Source organism: Phyllostomus hastatus, unplaced genomic scaffold, assembly GCF_019186645.2.
Source record: "Phyllostomus hastatus isolate PE091 unplaced genomic scaffold, TTU_PhHast_1.1 phas_scaffold_216, whole genome shotgun sequence".
Lineage (NCBI taxonomy): Eukaryota > Metazoa > Chordata > Mammalia > Chiroptera > Phyllostomidae > Phyllostomus > Phyllostomus hastatus.
In genome coordinates this window covers 9,981,071-10,000,496 of record NW_025334018.1, presented here as the reverse complement: position 1 = coordinate 10,000,496, position 19,426 = coordinate 9,981,071, and the positions used below count along the sequence as shown (strand labels likewise).

The following is a 19,426-nucleotide window of genomic DNA, read 5'->3' as shown; positions in this document are numbered from 1 at the left end:
TTCACACAGAATGCCCACTTACTCTCTAAGATAAAAAAAAAAAGTGAACAGATCTAGATTGCTTCAAGTCTTAAAACACGTTTGGGTCTAAGGTTACAGCTAGAAGGTAGAAATGAATGTTTGGAAACTGAAGTGAAATCGAAGTGAAGAACAGGTTTGAGGATTAAGCCACTGCCACCCAGGCCTGTTTGGCCTCTTTATTCCAGGACGAGGCCTAGCTACACTTGATTCTCTGGGGGGATTTGATTTCCTTTCATTTTCCGCTCTTAGGCGCTGCTTAACACCACTTAAGCCAATAAGTCTCTGGTTCTTACCCCAGGGGCCCAACTTCTGGCAAAGTCCATTGGTGCCACTCCTCCGCTAGGCCTCAGGTCACTTCAGCTATTCCGAAGGCCAGAGGAGGTGGCAGATGCGTGGCGAGTCATTAATTATTCAGAAATTGGTTGTCATTATAGTAGCAAAAGCAAAACAAAACAGCTCCCCCGCCAAAGTTGATTTGGTAATGGAATATAATCATCGGGTGGACAAAATTAAAATGTTTTCCACACCATTTCTCCTTTCTTCATGTTCCTACATTCTAGTGAAACGGCCAAGGGAAATCATGGTTGAAAAGTGAAGGGGCATCTCTCTTGCGTGACGGAGAGCTGTCATTTCCTATTGAAGCTCTGCTTTGGTGGCTTCAGTCGTTAATTTATCAAACAGATATTTGTTGAGCATGTGCCATAGTTTAGACACTACCTTAAGTGCCGGAGATACAATGAGAAGCAAAAATAAGACACGGGACACTAACGGCAAAGCCATTCGGGACAGGCATGGGTACCCGGCAGCTTGGAAACAAGGTCAGCAGAAAGTTAAAAGTAAGAAAACAGGATCTTACCCGGTTCTTCCAGCAGCAACAGCTGTGGCCTCTTCCAAAGCAATTAAGCCTGTGGCTAGGATTCCAGTCCCATCTCCTCTCAGCAGCCTCCCAGCCTTGGAACGTTCTTGAAGGGAGACTCTTAATCGATTGCATTCTTTTGTTTCTGCCTTGGCATCTCAGATGGTGGCATTCCCGAGGCTGATTAGCTCGAAGTTCCTGCCCTGTGAAGCCAAAGCCACCGTGTAATTTCCATTAGACCTGAAAATGATCCTGATTTAAAGCATAGATGGAGCCCGTAAGCCATCGTCTAATCATACTTAAGAATTATCTGGCCTGGGCTGTATGTTCTTCATTTCTTTCATAGAGAAATCATTCTGAAAACTACATGTCACTCTTTGTGGACAATGAAATACGCGTGATGACAGCCTCGTTTAGAGCCGAGCACTGCGCACTGAGTGTCAGCACTCTGATGCGAAATTGCAGAGTGACTTTGGGCAATGCCCTTAACTGTCCCTTTTGTTTTCTCTTCTCTGTTCTTTCAGGGTCTTTGATGTGCCAATCTTTCAAACTGGACTTGCAGTGGGGTAGATGGTAGATGAACAGGGAGGGGAAGGATCTGCAAACATTAAGAAAAAAAAAAAACACTCCGGCCCCCTGCTCTGGAAAGGAGCACAGCCTACTGAAGGAACAGACTTTTAAAGTGAATGATTAGAACCCCACAGGATGGGACTGTCACTAAGGGGTGTGCAGGGTGCAACAGGAGCATAAGGAAGGACACTCACTGCCTCCGGGAGACGACACAGGGGAGCCCGGCAGGGCATCCTGGTGGTACTTACCGATGAGCTAATGCTGAGGAATGAGGGGTGCCCTGCATGGAAGGGGGAAAGACATCTGTGATTGGTCTATAATCCTTGATCCTCAGAAATATACTGAGAGCAGTTACAGAAACCAGGAGACCCGGGAGCCCAGCCCCTCCGTGAATTCCAGAGCACTCAAGCCCCACCAGAAAAATGATGCCACATCAGTTTTAGGACTTCGGGTGGCTTCTCTGCTCTGTGCCAGGGAATGCTTGTTAATCTTTTTTCCCTTGGCAAACAGGGGCAGAAGACCCACTCACAGCCGCTCTTCTCCTCTCCTGGCTCATGCTGACGCTGCAGCTGGTGGAGGCGATGGCTCTCAGAGCTGTGGTGGGAGAGACCCGGGCAGTGGCGAAGGAAAGGGCATCACCCCCCATCTCCCCAAAGCAAGGCTGGGGACCCCCCTCTCCCACCATTATAGTGGGAGGCCTTTCTTCCTCAGCTGCTCAGGTAGCTCTAAACACTTCCCAGGGAGGGCTCCCTTCTCCTCCTCATGAACCTGTGCCTGCCACGGCACTTGTGTCCTCTGTGTGGACACAGCTGCCCTGAGCATCGAGGGCACGCAGGTAAAGTGGCGAAGTGCAGACATTTCGAAGGCAGTCCAAAGCCTCCGGGTTATAGTGTCAAATCAGTCCACAGTGGGAAGGACAAAGATCACGTGATGCCAGCGAGGCCCTGCCACGGCACTTACATGTATGAGAAGCACTGGGGTTCCCAAGAAGCCTTGCAACAAGACATGGAATGCTGGCCCCACTGTGTCCCAGACCCTGTGAGACCCTGGGCCTCCCCTTCCTTGTCTGGGACGTGGTAAGGAGGGAGAACTTAGATTACATGGCTCTTCAGCTGGATCTTGCATCCTACAACTCCCTCAATCTCAAGGTATGTGAGATCTCAAACCGGGAGACAATCTTTATGAAATGGTAGTGGGATTTTAAAGACTGATTTAACAGGACACAGTTCTAAGAAAGCATTCTCTTAGAAAATGCTTAAGAAAGAAATGCTCATATAAGAATGCTCATGGGAGAAAGCCTTTAATATGCTGCATTTGTGAGTGCTCTTGCCATCCTCATCAACAGCAGTCTGAACAATTTTTTGTATAAAAGCAGAAAAAACAGTCACAGGTAGATTAATAAAATATGAAAATGTGCATAACTCAAAATAATGTAATGCTACCATCTCCCCTCCTTGCCCATTTGAAAAGCACCGTGGCTTCAAGAGAAGCATCAGAGAATATGTAGAAAGTGGTCGCGTTGGAAGATCCTGTTGGCTTATGAGGCAGAAGGGCCGTTTCCTGCCTGACTGTTTTGTGACCTGCAGCATGTTGTCATTACTTTTAGGACCTTAGTTTCTGTGCCCCTCAAGTCAGGGTCGAGAATGCTGGCCTCGTACTGATGTCTTATGTCAGTTTAAGGACAGGTGTGCATTAAAGGCTTTTCTGAATTCAAAGGTACACAGGGATGGGCGATACTCTCTGCCTGGGTGATGGCGGGGTCTACGGGTATGGCCGTGGCGAGGTGCTCCCCTGCCTGAGACTGCCGCGTGTGAGTGCCGTGAGGGCTCATTGCTTGTAAAACATTCTCCGTCTTTCACTGTTGCTATCTTAGCGCCAGTGGGGAGTGACCTCCCTCTCGGCTGGCTGCGCCCGGACTCATACTGCCTGTGGATCCCAGAGCAGAGGAGCGAGGCTCAGCCTGGCTTCGTCATTCAGCAGCGCAGCAGATCCCTCCTTGGGAGGTGGCTGCAGCTGCCAGGTGGGCAGCGAAGGGTCTGAATCTCCTCCCTTTCTCTTCTCTCTCTCCAATTCACCTACTCATTCGCCCAACAAATACTTCTCGAGCCCCTTCTATGTGTGAGATACTGTTCCCAGCAGTGGGTCCCTGCTACTTTGGAACATACACTAGCATGGGTAAGACAGAGGAAAAATAGATAAAGTGGGGAGGGCTGGGTGGAGGAGGGCAGAGGGGGAAAATTGGGACAAGTGTAATAGAATAAACAAGAAAAAAAATAAAAAAGATATACATAAAAAAGAATAAGGTTTATGTGTGAAGAAGAAAATAGACGGGATGATGTGCCAAGAAGTGACGGTTGAGGTGGACCGCCCCGCGGACAGAGGGTGGGGGCCTGGGGTGAGGTCCAGGAATCTGCACCATTAACCGGAAGGGCAGGGGATAATGCCGCAGCTGGTCCCTGACTACCCTTTTAGCATCACGGCCCCAGGGAATGTTCTGGGTGTGTGACCCTCAGGGCTGCGGTTTCCTTTGTGAGTGGTGGGAGTGGAGTGGGGTGTGTTTCAGGGTGAAGGTTAATTGCTCGGTGCAGATTCCCACCTGAAGCTCCCTCTTCCTGGCACCCTTCCCCACTTCCAGCAGCTGCCTTCTGTGCGGGGAGAGAGGCCTCGCCACCTGTCGGCTGCAGCCCCAAACTCAGAGGCTTAATGTGTTCTTATCTGAAATGAAAGAAAGAGGAGGAGGGGAAGCAAAATTGTTAACATGGTTCATCTTCCCTCTCTTCTCCCAGATCCTCTGCTGATCCCCCACCTTCCTGGGTCCTCCCCCAGCCCTCTCAAATCCACCGTGAGCAGCTGCTGGCCTCCTGGCTCAATGGGCCCCTTTGCCAGCTGTCTGACGTCACACATCAATCTTCAATCTTTACTGCAAATCTCTGCTGATCACATTTCACATTTCCAGGACTCCGGCCATAAAGCCCCTTTCTCTGGTATAATTAGTAATTAGAGGAAAAATGTCAGTGAACAGACACTCAATCCCCATCTGTCAAGTGAGGAAATTCCCATTCAGGTGGAGGCCTGACTGCTCTGTCCAGGTGACGGGCCGCTCCTCTCAGCTGAGTGGTTCTAACGGAACTGGAGAGCTGTGTTTCCAAGCGCCCATGTTGCTGTGCACACACCTTCTTCCCTATTCTCGTCTTCTCTCCCGTCCTGCTTCTAACAGGAACACCACAACAGAGTTCCTCTGGCTACAGCTCGCTTCCTAGCCTGTGGCTGGTGTCGCCCCACGATCCCTCTTTGGGAGGTGGCTGCAGCTGCCAGGTGGGCAGCGAAGGGTCCTAACTGTGAACACGGGACATAGGAAATGGGTGAGGCCCACACTGTGCTTGCAGATTTGCCAAAGTGGGGACAGTTTTAGCTGAGGGCAGTCTTTGCTTATTCATTGCTCTTGTCACTTATAACACAATCTCATGAAATAGTCTTCCAAGCTTTGCGGAGCTTGGATTTGAGTTATCATTACCATCATCATTAGTTAAACACGGGCCAACAGCTCAGGTTGGATACCTCAAACACAGAAATCGGATGTGTTTCTAGAGGGAGGTGAGAGTTTGCTCTTCTCAGTGGTATCGAACCACATCAGGGTAGCTGGATAACTTCTGCGACCTGAACTTATCCATGACATAAAGTCACAAAGGTGGCACAGAGGCCAATGGTCAAGAAGGTAAAAGAATCTTAGACCTTGTCCTTTGAAGAATAGTTGAAAAATTGGAAGATTCAGAGAAGAGAGGTCTCAGAGGGTGTTAGCTGTTCAAGGGTCTGCCCTCTGGAAGGGCGGGGACTCATTCAGCTGCACCCAGAGGTCAACGTGGACGACAGCTGCCGGGAGCGCGATCTTAGCTGGAGACACAGAGCGCTGGAGTCAGAAGGCTCGGGCCTGAATTCTGCTTCTGCCACTTATTAGCTGTCTGATCACAGGCAGATTTCTTAGGTCTCTGTACCTCACTTTGCTCATCTGTAGAGTGGGGATAGTAACTGTGTCTAACGCAGTTTTGAGCATTAAATGAGTTCACACACACAGCGAACTGCAGCAGTGTCTGACTCACAGTAGGCAGCGGCTGTTTCTATCACTGCAAGAAGCTGGGGGGGCACGATCATGTGCCAGGAAGCTCAATGTATCTCAGGGTGCTTTCCATAAAACATGGCTCCCTGAAGGTGTCACCTGAGAAAGGAGCTTTGAAATCAAATTGTTGACCATGACCTGGAGACTCATGATACAAAGGACAGTAAAAGACAGTAACTTTACTGTCACTGAGCCGGCCGCACCCACTTATCTCACCAGGGATGCTCCTTTGATGGGGAAATAGGCTGTGCCCCGTGGTGCCGCACCCAGCACATGTGAGTGGAAGCGGAATGACGGGCCGGGCCAGGCGGGCGTGCTGCTGTGGGAGTGCCCCCACTTCAGGGGCCGGGTAGATAGGCTTCTGCAAAGAACTTCTGCTCTGATAAAGCGTCCAGCGTCTCAGGGGGCAAGTGATGTCGCCCTTCAACCCCAGCACGGACAGTATAAAGACACCACGGGCATCACTTCCCCCAAGTCCCTCTGCCTGGAGATATACAGAAGTTTAGGAAGTGGGTGACAGAGAGCAAACAGAACATTTCACTCATTTAACATTCAACAAAAAGTTCTCCGTTTCCGCCAGGCCTTGTGATAAACAATGGGGATGCAGAGATTCCTGAGACACAGCCCTCCCACCAGAGGCGGAGGTATGGGCTCGCAATACAATGCCATCATTGCCCTCGTGAACTTGAAAATGAAAAGGCCCAAGGGAACAGACAGGAGGGCAAATGAATTCTGATCAACGGAGTTTCCGAGGGCGAAGGTGACTTTCTCCCAGACCTGCCCTGGGAGACGAAGAAGGGGTGCATATTATAGGTGGAGAAATGGGGGAGGGGGGCAGGCACTTAGAGAGAGAAAGACGGGGGCAGGGGCCTGAGGGAAAGGTGCCAGAGCAAAGACAGACGGTTGCTCAAGGACAAGAAAACATCAAAAGTGATGCCATGTTCAGAGATTAGTTGGTTAAGGGCTGAATAACCAAGAGGCTCTGAGGTTTCATATTTACTTCTATTGCCTGGGACATCGCTTTAATCAACTGCACCCTTTTTTGAACTGTTTGAGTCTTGGTTCATTTGAAAAAATGGAGGGAGGGATGAAGTAGGTTTCTGAGACCCTCTCCCTTATTTTTCTGATTCCACAACAGTTTAGACATTGGTACTCGCAATGTTCTGTGTCTGTATCACAGCCGAATACCGGCCAACCCACTCTATGAAATGATAAAATCTTCACCTTACATCAACCATATTCAACTGCCTAATTATTAGGTTTGCACTTCCCTGACCTCTTCTTCACTTTTCTTTCTCATCCCCTACTTTCAAAGGGAGAGGTTTAGACGCAGAATTCCAAGGGTGGCCTCTCCTCGGGGTGCAGAGGACATCCGTCTTCTGTGCGCTGGCACGGCGATTCTGTCTCCAGCTAATTCTCTCGCCACAAAACACTGCAAACTCATGTGTTTCTGGTTACTTGCTCCCAAATGCATTACTTTGCATTTTTCAAAGTTGAATCCCATCTCATTATTTTCCACCCATATTTCTATAATCTCTTAATGTCATTCATGTGTGCACTGCCTGCCCACACCGGGGTCTGCCTCTCCTTGCGTGGTACCATCTGCATGCTCCATTCATCTTTCTTAAAGAACACTGGGCCCAATACTCTGCTCATATCTCATTGCCTGTTGCTCCCCAGCCCGATGCCTGGTCCTAATGATGGCACCCAGATCCCAGGCTGCCCTTGTCTTTTAGTCAGAAACATCACTCTGCAAATTCACTTAAAAATTCAAATGTGGCTTCTTCAGATAATTATTGCTTAGTTCTTCTGAATTTTAACATCTTATAGTTGCATGCTATCATCAGTGTAATATTATTCAACACCCCCAGTTTACAGATGAAGAAACAAGCCCAGAGTGTGCAGTCGGTAGGGCAGGTTCTGGAAGAAACCAGTACAAAGGTCCCCATCTTCCAGACAAGGAGTGAGAGGGTACACCGAGAACCTCCCTAAGGAGGTAGGGTAGGGAGGACAAGATGGGAAGAATGAAGAATAAATAATGTTCAATTTCCTTGCTCTGAGTAGAGCTGCACAACTGTGGTGCCAACTAAATTCTCAAGTCCTAAGAGTCTCACTCACAGCGAGATGCATTCACGGTGCCCCGCCACCCTCTTCCTTTTCAGGAGCCTCCTCCAGGCCTGGGCGGGGAGGGGCGGGGCGGGGCGGGGCGGGGCGGGGTGGGGGTGGAGCTTATCCATCCCCAGCAGTCAACGCGCCATGCTCTAATGAATAATATTGTTCAAAATCCCTTTCCTCCGTTCCCAGCTTGGTCTAATAGTATTTATTTTTAGCCAAATTCCTGGATTCCTCTTCATTGTTTATTAGCCTTCAAAAATGTAAGCTGATTGTTTTCTGCTAATCTTTGTGCATTCATGATTTCCAAATATCCATCGAACTTATTTATAATTCATCTTCCTTTGAACCATTTTTATGGTACCAATCTGTTGCCTGATTTGTGTGAGACATCAGAGTCTGGTGCAGTATTTTCTGTTGCCTGATCATTATTCACTGCTTATTTTAAAAAAGTTTCCAGTGCTTCTCAATCACAGTGATCATAAATGAAGAATCTTTACTCTTTTTAGACAGTTATCCTAGCATTAAGTCATTCTGAATTTTTTGTGCCAAGTTTTCTCTCCAAGTATTGACTGAGTCTGGGTCTGCACGATACCCAAACATCCAAATGAAAAAGCAAAAAAATCCAGCTGAACAACTCAGATGTGTCTCCGCCAAATGCAGATGTTTGGCAAGTGAGGACAGTACTTCTGGATGATGGGCGAGTCCCCTACCGTCGACGTGTTCATCGCAGTGCTTTGGCGCGGGAAGATGGAGCTCAACTCTGCGCGAGGCGTGAAGAGGGGCAGCTCCTGGGAGTCAGCCCCTGTGTGATTTGAACCTCCGACTCACTAGCTGGGGTGACCAAGGTGGAGGAAGTCGCTTGTCCGGGTGCATGCTATGGGCTTGTCACTGTGAAGAACTGTGGGTTCGGGAGCGGGCCTCTATCCCAGAAATCAATCCAGATGCAAAAAAAATGAAGGGAGAAAAAACCAGGAACTTGCCTTTTCATTGGCTGTAGAATTGTGGTAAATATTTCAAAATAGCCATAGTATCCAGTTCTTTGTTTACAGGATTTGCCTAACTCTTCCCTTAATACAGTCAAATGAAAAACACATATTTTGTACTTAAATGTTAATTGTCATTCTGGAAGATTTGAAACTTTGAATGCGTAGTGCCTTTTGCATTCTCTCCATATTCCAGTGAAGGGTTTTATTACCATTAATTTATCAAATGCCTGGAGTGAGGCGTAGGCAGTTTCACATACAAGTAGACAACATTTTAAGACTAGACCTGAGTCTAGGATTGTAGATTTGAGGGGTTTTAAAGGTGTTTAAAAAACAACCCCCACGCAATGCTTAAAGCGGCTCCCCACTGGCACATTGGTTTGAGGAGTTATCCAGGCAGTTCTAGAGACAGGGAATGGCCTTATTGTTGTTATTTTAAAATTTCCTAAGAATCTACCTCTCTGTGGCTTCCGTTTGCTGACCCCCGACTTCCCCTTTGGCCCACAGAACAAGTTAGGCTGTCTTTTTATAGCACTGCTATTTGAAATAATTGATCACATCCTTTACCCTTCACCCCCCACCTGTCCTGAATCTCAGCCAGGACTCCTCTTCTGCAGCCACCGCTGGCCATCCTCTCAGGAGGTCTGAGGTTCCTCCCGGCATGTGTCGCGGCTTTTTGGTGTTTCTCTTAAAGCACCAAGCACAGGGGGGCTGTGACTCCTTGAGGCCCTCCACCCCTGAGGCCCTGCTGGCTTCCACTGGGGCCTCTGTTTCCCCGTAGAGGCCTGGCTCTCTGACAGCGAACAGACACGTGAGGAATGTCTCCATCCAGCGTAGTTAACTACTCCTCACGGCAGCCTCCACTGCCACCCAGCTTCTCCTGGCGGGGCTCCAGGACAAGGTGAGAGCTCTGAAATTTTTACACAGCGAGAAGCAGGTCAGGGACTCTGACGGGCGCCCAGACCACCTCCTGGTGGAAAGTGTGACCCGGCAGGCCGTCGCCAGCGGCAGCGGTCCTGGCACTCGGGGCGGGGCCGAGCAGCAGATGTACCCATGTGCTCCCTTTGCGTGCGGGGGAGGGCGCCCCCTTTCCTTACCTGAGCTCGGCCGAGTCCCCCACACATCTGCAGTCTCTTTACAACTCCTGGCAGCCGTTCTTTGGTGACTCCCCAGGTAAGGACAACTGGATTTTTCTCCCACCTTTTAGCTTTTCTCCAGGTACAGTGTAACCCGACCCCATCCAGAACTGAAACGTCTTTGAATTGTGGTTGGTAAGTACCACTAGCACCTTGGGTTTATAAAAAAGGGTAACATTTCTGCCTTGTACGGCAACTATAAAAACTCTTAACCTAATTTTCCAGCTGAGCCAATTTCAAATTAAATGGTTTCATGTCAGGAACATCAACATCTGGACGAGACTCTAACGGATCCTGTGATAAATCAGCAGCTGCTGTGGGCAAAAGGTCACTCTAATTCCAGATTCTCTGCCTGGAAAACACCAAGACATAAAATCACCACACAGACTGTGTAAAAGCCACGAGGGGCTCGTGTGGGAGAGAGTGTGGAGGTGAGCAGGACAGTCTTGGGTGGCAAGGTTGGAGATCCTGTGGCATTGCTGTGAGCTCGAAGAGTTGCTGGGGATGCGACCCAGAGGTCACTAGGCAGCCTGTTCTGGGCCGGCACCCCCTCACAGCAGAACATGGCACATCACTGCATCCCAAAAACAGACCCAATAGGTAATAATGGTAAAAACATACCGGGGGAGGTGGTGGGGAAGAGAGTTTACAGCGCAGACTATTTGACAAAGCTTCATGAAATCCTATTTAAACACCTCAGCCAATTCCCAAGAGTTCCCCGCTGGGCCCTTGCGGCTTCTTCTTTCCTCGTTCTCCAGTCCCCCTTAGGGCCCTGTCTCCCTGCCTCCCTGGCTCCTGCTCTCAGCTGAGGCTCCAGCGCAGCCCTGGACCGTCCCAGGGTCTCTCTCCATCCTGTTCTTACACGGAGTGCTGCCCGCTTCTCAGCATCTAATCGGCAACTCCCTGCCCATGGCCCCATGCGGCAAGCTGAGGACTCCCCTTAGGGCCCACTCATCTTGAGAGTGATGAGAGTGGGGTTGGGCTTGTGGCTACCAAAACCTTTTCCTAGACATAAGTTTCCCCGACACATAGGTAAGTCATTTAGCACTGTATCTAGCTCTTAATGTATGAACCAAAATGGTAGATTCTAGCATTGCCAATAAATAATACTATTTTAGAGAGGGAAAAATTCTGATGCTCACCTCTCTGTTCTCTTTGGACTTGAAGTTTACATCAGTGGGTACTCTGTGGATTTTGGTTCTAAGGACTTCCATTCTTTGTGATTCCCAAACTTTTCATTCCAAAGAAAAACTTCATAAGAACCTCACAAGGGCTTCTGCAAGATTCTAAGTCTGTAGATCTGGTCAGAAACCCAGGAATCTGTATTTTAACAACCTCCACTAGTGATTGAAATGTAGGCGTGTTATGGCCCACCTTCAAGAAACACTGTCTCTGGGTTCCCAGCTTGAGTGCCTTTCTCCCTCCCATCTCTACTGCCAGGCCAGTTTCCTTGAAGCTGACGCCCGTCATGTGCATGCCCCAGTCCTGTATGCTCTTCCTTCACGAGCACCACCCTAACCTCTCCCGAGTCTCATCAGTATCATCCCAAGTCATTACTACCCACACTCCTGGCTCCTACCCTTACTTCCTTACAGCGTATACATACAGCAGTGGTCGCAGACGCCGCAGAGGCATCCTTCAGTAATAAATACAGTCTAGGTAGTTCTGCTCTGCACCAACCCCTCTAGTGGCTGCTGATCTCACTCAGAATGAGAGTCTTGCAAGGTCCCTGTGATCTGACCCAGCCATCTCTCTGGCCTCATTTCTACCGCTCTCCCCCCTTCACTCTGCTCTAGCCACAAAGGGCAGGCCAGGGGCCCTGTGCTTCCTGGTCCCTCCTTCTCCTTGAAAAGAGAAAATGGCTTTTGCTAACATGAATGGGGTTCTTGAATGTGGAGCATCATGTGAGTATCCACGGAAAGGCTATATGTCAAGTCAAAGCCTCACCTCAGACCCAGCTGTACGGCCCCGATGGCTTTGGCCGAGTTTCTCCACTGCCCCTGCTAGACTGTGAGCTTTCCAACACTGATGCACATGCCATTCTTTGTCCACCATCACCCAGTTTCTGTAGGACACAGGCACGCAGTAAGTATTGGGCAAAGTAATGATGTTATTGCTACATAAAGAGATGGCCGTATTCTGTTCACCCTTGCTAGATATAGATTCTATCCACATATACCCCAGTTATTTCTGTCCTGCCCTCTGGTCCCCAGCTCTTGGTTTCATGACACTGAGTCCATCAGGCCCCAGAACTCAGATTCAGGAAGTGTGTCTGGGTTAGCACAAGTCTATCCAACTACGGAAGAGAAAATATAGACGGTAACCAATGTCTCTTCGATAACTGGGTAGGAGCATCATACTTTTCATAGACTCACTGAACATCATACTCGAACAGGACTTTAAATGGTATGCAGGCTGATTGTTTTTTACTGATGCACGATTTCCTGACACGTGGCCGACCAGCCTTTACCCAGACAGCTCCTCCTTCTAAAACAGCCCTTCGGTGGCTTCAATTATTTTTAAAAATCTCCTTGTACTAAGCCCCAACCTATCTCCTGTCGCTCACTCATGGCTGTAGAGCTATGCGTTTCTTAAGATTGCACAACCCACCCTTTGTACAGGTGCTAGCACATACTAAGTATCACATAACGCTACTAATTTTTTTGTTCTTTACATGGTGGTCTCCACTCTTAATCATTAAAGAGAGCTATCAGTTCCTCTCTGGGAAAGTAATTCATGCTGTAATTTCCTTTCCTGATTTTATGCTAGTTCCTACCACTTGGAGACTTCTGAATATGTTTCAAAGAATAACGACCCCTGTCAGTTTATTTTTACCTCACCACGGCGCCCCCTGCTCCTCGATGTGATGAGAATGTGCCTCCGTCTAGAGATAAGGCGAGGGTGCCGTGTTGAGGCTGTGGTTGTGGGTTCCGGGATAACTTTAAGGGACTCGGCATCGACATGGGTAACGTCTGCAGTAAGCACAATCCTGCCTCACCGGCTCCAGGTGTAGCTTTGAATTTCACTGAGTTTCTGATTCCAGTGACAGCCAAGCTTTTGACTCAGCTTCTCTCGTCTTTGGACAGGGACCACAGCCTTGCTAGGTGTCGGGACATTCTGCTGTTATCTGGCTCCTTGAAACCTTTACCCCTGGCTGCCACTGAACAGTAGCTCTAGAAATGTTTGTTGGGCTGGAGTTGTGAGCAGCAGGAGGAAACAGCTGGTCTCTACAGCACATCCCTGTAATGTGGAGATTCTGCCTTCCGTCAGATTCATACCAGGCCCAGTCTCTGCTACTGTGGCTCAACATTCTTAAGGACATCACTGTCTACATCATGCCTGATATTCCACAGAATGAGCAGAATGAAAGTTCTCAGGGCATCTTCCTGGAGAGATGCTCCTCTTAAGCAACAGGTTTGGTCTTATCTTACAGATGTGTGATTTCTGTAATTGATTATATTGCCCTTGTCTTTTTTGTTTTCAGGTTTCTAGGAAGATCAGAGCCAGATTTGCAGCACACCTGCAGCAAACCCACAAGATCGCATGGATTTCACGTTCTAGATCGACCATTGTCTGTATTAGTCATTGTAGTTTGCTCTACACATTTTCCCTCTCCAAAAAATGTTCTCACTTTAAAAACACATTTGTATTACATGCCTTCTGTAACCTTCCGAAGATTCTTTCAGAAAAGGGCAGAGTTTAAATAGACAAGTAATAATTCTTTGCTCTAATGGGAGTTCCTACTGTACTCATCACGACACCAACCACTGCCTGCAGAGAATCCAGAAAATCCAAGGGCCTAGAGATCCGGGACTCCCCTTACTGAGGGAACAAAGGGAATGAGACCAAAGCACTCCTGCAGACTGTAGCTAACAAGTGGTACTAATGCCCAAAAGCCCACCCAGAAGCCTGAGAAATATGGGTAGACTTCCCAGGGTTAAATGACTTAAGGCAAAGCTAGCAGTCAGGAAGACGAGCCCCACCCCTGGCCAGGCGTTCTCATTCTATGGATGTAGCTGGATGCTCAGCTGGTACCAAATGGCACAGCTGTCCCCAGCTGGGGACTTAGTACCACATAAGCCAGCAGCTGGAGAGAGAGAAACACTGTAGCTCGACTACCTCCGCTAAGAAATGCCATCAACTTTAAACACCCCTTTGGCAGAAGGAGATCTCCAGATATCTTGGGAATATTTATTCATTACTTGGCTTCCCACCATGAGCCAGGCATTGTGACAGGAAGTCGAGGGAATACAAATGTAGGTGATGCACAGACTTCAAGTTTAGCTAAATCAGCCTGACACATCAATAGCCCCAATGGAAGGTGAAATAGGTGCCAAGAAGAAGCACAGGTCAACTCTCATGGGAGCTAAAAAGAGAAGAGTGTTCCTTTTAGCAGGAGATCAGAGAAACTGTCAAACAGTTTGCACAGCATCCTGAAGTGGGCAAAACTTCTTATGTTAATGAGGTGACTTTTGGAAACCTCGGGGGGGATGAGGGCTGGTTGCCCATAGAACCAACCACGTGACTAGAGGGTCCCACTCCTACTCCATCACCAGCATCTGGGGAGGAGGGAGGGGCTGAGTATGGATTTCAATGCCAGTGGCCAATGATTTCATCAATCGTGCCTTCGTAATAAGGTTTCCATGAGAACCCGAAAGGACAGGGTCTGAGTGCTTCCAGGTCAGTGAGCACATGCGGATTCGGGGGAGCCGCACGCTGGGGGAGCACAGGGAGGCTCCGCACCCTCTCCCCATACCTTGCCGTGTGCCTCTCTTCCATCTTGCTATTCCTGAGTCATATGTTCTTATAATAAAGCACAATCCAGTAAGTGAGATATTTCTCTGAGTTCTGTGAGCTGCTCTAGCGAATTAGCCAAACCCGAGGAGGGGGTGGTTAGAACCAGTGGGCCAGAGCCCAGGTATAACCTGGACTAGCTCGTGAGGGTGAGGAGGGGTGTGGTCTGGTAGCATGGAGTAAACCTTGTATCTGTGGGATCGTATGCTGTCTCCAGGGAGACAGTGTTAGAAGTGGACTGAATTGTAGGGCACCCAGGCGTTGAAGAATTATGTGGTGTGGGGGAAGAGCCATCACGCATCATAGCTGACACCAGAACTGTAGGAGTCAAGGTCAAAACATATCTCCACTACTAGTGGAGATTTTAAAGATAATCAGTATCATACTTTTTAGATAAATAGTAAATATAATGATAAACTGAAATACTTCTAGTAATCCTCCACTTCAGAGACTTCTGTTGGAGACAAATGCCCCCTTCCTGGTTTTGAGACCCAATTCCATCACAAGAGCATAACCTTAGATAAGTTGATTAACTCCTTTGTCCCTACATTTCCTCGCATGTAACATAGGTATAAAAATAGACATCCGCCTCACAGCATTTTTATGAGGCTTCCATGAGTTAAACATCGATTGCTTACCCTGGAACCTGGTAAGCGATGAGGTTTGCATTTGTTGCTCTTGTTGCCATTACTATTTTTATTATTCAGCACATATTGACTGAAATATCTGTGCCAAGTCCTGCAGACACCTGGGTGAGGACTAAGATACCATAAATAACAGGAAAGCCTACAATGAAATGGCCACATAGCCTCTGGCTGCGTGCGGGAACCAGCCACACTTTCCCTCTTCACAGTGTGCACAAGCCTGGGCTGAGCGGGGAGGTGGAGGAGCTCGGGGCCCTAACAATGCTACAGAACCAGGTACTGCTACTGGTTCAGGCACCAGCTGACCTAAATTTACCCATCCAATAAAATGGGCATATCAGTGCCAACTTTGCAAGATGACTGGGAAGGGACCATATCAGACCATAGCTGTAAAGAGACCAACACAGTGCCTAGAAAATCCAGATGCAGAGACTTGTAAAGCACGTTTGAACCCAGGAAGGCCGCTAGTCTTCCACCCAGACAAAACTGGCTCTGTCACTTCTGACACGGTCAGGCTTCTTGGCAGGGATAGCTGAGAGGACGGTAAGGCCAAAGGCGTAGCTCCTGAGGGGCTCGTGGTGGAGGCCACGGCAGGCAGACTTCCCCAGTCATCACAGCACCGTGGGTTAAAGGAAGGAAAATATTGATGTTTTATTGAATTACTCCTATAGGTCAGATCGTATTATCTCCGCTGTGATCTCAACACTGAGCCGCTGCAGGAGGAATGCACAGCTGAGGGCCGATGAGATAAGCCTTTCTCGGCCCTGACTCCTTCAAGACCCAGCAAATTGCTTCCTTTATTTAATTACAAATTAATTGAAAACACTCCCAAGCTGATAAAACAATACGAGTCCCCGATTTGTAGATAATAGCTAATCCCCCTGTAATAGTCCAGTGGACACCACCGCGTGATTATGTCATCAGTCCCACACTTGCAGGGCCTGGGGAAACCGGGCCGCCCGAGGTTCAGGGAAAGGATAAGCACAGAAGGAGCTGCACTTTCGGAGGGCCAGCGTAGAGGTAGGCTTGGTGGCGGAGGGTTCTGAGTTGATTCGCAGTTCTGCCAGTCATGAGCTAGAAGGCATTTTGGATCCCTTGGAGTCCCTGAAGATTAAAAAGACACGAAAATGTCTAACACTGTGCTTGTCACAAAGAGCACGATTTATTCATGTTGTCCGTATTCTTTTCCTTCTTCTTCTCATCCTCTGTGCAGTTAGGGGAACCCACGCTTTGCTTCTCAATTCAGAAGGTCATCTTAGTCCCAGGAGGTCAGAAGCTATGAGGATATACCCTCTCCAGCATCCAAAGCCCCTTATCAATCCAGTCTTCTGTACCCACCAGGGCGCCCTGCGACCCAGGCTCGCTCCTTCCTGCTTCCTGTGCACACGCTTATGCTGGATCGGCAGATCGTCACACTTGTCCAAAGTAAGCCGTGGGTCCCCTTGTGTGAGGTGGTCACCACCATTAGCCTACAAAAGCTTGCGTACTGGACAGACTGTCTGCTCCTAGCCAGACAAATGTTACTGCAATTAGGGACAGGTACACATCATAGGGGGTAAGGCAGCATCAAAGCATAGCACTCATTTTATAAGAGCAACTAAGAATGAATTGATGTTAAAGCTCAAAGGATTCAGGAGGCCAGGACATTTACAAGGACACGATATATGGTTCTTAATAAAACAAGAGCATTGCTCCATTATGATTGTCAGAATAATAAGGTTTTACCAGTAAGAGTAATTTACGTTTGTGCACTTTTATGCAGAGCAGAAGGTGAGACGCTGCATCTTTCTTTCAGTGGCTGCAACTTTGCAAACAGGGCAGAAGAAAATCAGACGCTGTCTTTGCCCACATTAACAGAGGAGGAACTGGCCTCTCATCGCTGTCATCTGTGAGGAGAGAGAAGGGAAAGGACACGGGCGAGTCTGTACAGTGGAGAGGTCCGTTTCTACGAGACTGATTTAGGAAGCACAAAGACTCGGAGTTTCAGATTTCCCAGGCCACTTTCTATTCTGTTTCCGACCCCCCTCCCCCGCCCCCCGTCTGGAAAAAGACCAAAGAGAGCCCGGGAGACCTTTTCCAAGGCGGAATCATAATCCTTATTAAGTGTTCATGTCATGTTTTTGCAGGAGCCATTTTTGAGATTGTCTAAAAGAAACTGAGCTCTGCTTAATGAAAATGGTGTGAGAAGATGGGCAACATTTAAGTAAGCCCTCAGTTACAGTATTTGTCATTGCACCTTAAAGCTGGAGTTAAGGGACTTCAGGAAAGTGCACTTGCAGGGGGTCAGGAAGAACTGTTGCTCCCTCCTCCCCTGCAGCACGCGGCTCCGCCCTTTCCTGCAGGGCACGGCACTCTCCTCTAGGCAAGAGGGCTTGGAGGGCAGGGCACGGGTCTTAATCACCTTCGCCCAGTGAATGTCTGGCACATAGCTGAAAATCAGTAACTGTTTGCTTTAGGAAGTGACAAGGGAGAGAAAACAAGAGCGCAGGAAAAGAAACGAGAGAACCACAAAATTCTTCCAATCATAAAAATGTTTGCTTCAGATATAATCAGAAAGTAAACGCTAATTTTGCATGTATGCTAAGGAAAAACTTAAAGCTTTTAAATCTGAAAGCTGATTAAGTCAGCATCACCTCATACAACTATTTAAGCTACACAGACCTCGCCAGAGTCAGAGCCACAACAACTTGTAGCAGAGTGCAAACAGCGGTTCCGCCGAGGTGAAGAGAAAGTCAGCTTCTCAAATTCAAAGCATGCTCAGGCCAAGCCTGTCGCCCTGGGTGACTAATTTGCTATATTGAATCAAATCATCCCGTTGGCAGAGCCAAGATAAAAATACTGATGGCAGAATTCAGCAAACCAGATGTCTGCTAGATCTCATTCTGCTAAAGCCGGAGAAAGCCTCAGATAAATTTTTGATTTGTCTTGCTGATAATTTCAATTTTTTCCTAGTGTATGGGAATCCATGAAGGGACTGAGTCCAAAGTTTCATTCTGACCAACCAAAGATAATGGGTTTATGTTGATTAGAATCTGTTCGGGCACAGGACCTTGATATCTGTGGACTGTCTGAGAAAATACATTGGCTCACATAAATGGAAGACAAATGGTAGGACAGATTTCCAAGTTGGTTCATCCAATGGCTCAGTGTTGTCAGCAACAATCCTGGGCATTCCCTTCCCCTGAATTACCGGCCTTGGCAGTTTGATCTGAACTCTAGCTTCTTCCACGGCAATGAAATGGCTGCTGGTAGCGGTTGGGTCTGCTTTCCTTTCCATATCCAGTGGCAGAGGGAAGGAAAGACCTCCACTGGCTTTCTTTTAAGACAAAAGAAAAAAATTTCCTCAAAGTTGCAGCAAAGCCTTACTCATATTTCATTGGCTAGAGTTAGGGACTATTTAAATGTCTGAACCCATCACTGGCAAGGGGGATGGGACTCTGTAAGACCCATCGTGCTTGTCCTTGAGGCTGAGGGTGGAGGCTGAGTGGGGGGGAGGACCTCAACCTAGTGATGCTATTTTTAGGAATAAAGAAAAGAGAGTGCGGGAAGTGGATGCTGAGATGGCTAACAAGAGTGTCCATCAAAGACAGAGCTGTGTCAAACACACATTTTGATAAAATGCCACATGCTCAGGAGTTAAAATAAAAATCTGGTGAAAATCAAGGCTTAAGTCAAAATGTTGCCATCATAAAACTGACTTTTGGGATAAGAATAAATTGAAAAATTTCTAAAATTATGATAATGTATCATTTACAATATTATTGGTTTATGCCCACAAGAAAGTGAAAAGAGCATTATATTTGTTGGAAAGATATGTACAAAAAATTGCCTCTCTCTTTGCAAGTCCTGGAAGGAGGAGAAGTTGCAAAATCCTTGAAAAAGACTGTCCCGTATACCAAAAGGCTGCAGGTTCCAGCCCTGATCAGGGTGCACATGGAAGGCAACTGATCGATGTTTCTCTCTCACGTTGTTCTCTCTCTCTCTCCCCGCATTCCCTTCCTCTAAAAAAAAAAAGAACTGAAAATATGTCCTTGGTGAGGATTGTATATATGTAAAAGGGTATAATATTCAGCAGTGCTTAAAAGAAGGTACCATGATGCTCTCCTGTTTAGTCAGCAGGGAGTTTCTGACAAATTGATGTTTCGTGCCCGCAACCTACATATGTGTCCTGACTTGGAATCGAACCTGCAACC

At 47.9% G+C, this 19,426-nt stretch overlaps 1 long non-coding RNA gene across 2 annotated transcripts; it reads left to right on the top strand.

Annotated features, from left to right (window-relative positions):
* The first annotated feature begins 2,438 nt into the window (after positions 1 to 2,438).
* LOC123804567 lies at positions 2,439 to 18,933 on the top strand. 2 transcript variants are annotated; one of them, XR_006783177.1, is made up of 7 exons: positions 2,439 to 2,595; positions 9,441 to 9,560; positions 9,867 to 9,930; positions 10,056 to 10,226; positions 13,280 to 13,366; positions 16,447 to 16,658; positions 17,029 to 18,933. It is a non-coding gene; the product is annotated as an uncharacterized LOC123804567 (long non-coding RNA). The 2 variants fall into 2 exon arrangements; XR_006783178.1 differs by having other exon boundaries at positions 9,257 to 9,560.
* Positions 18,934 to 19,426: the final 493 nt, after the last annotated feature.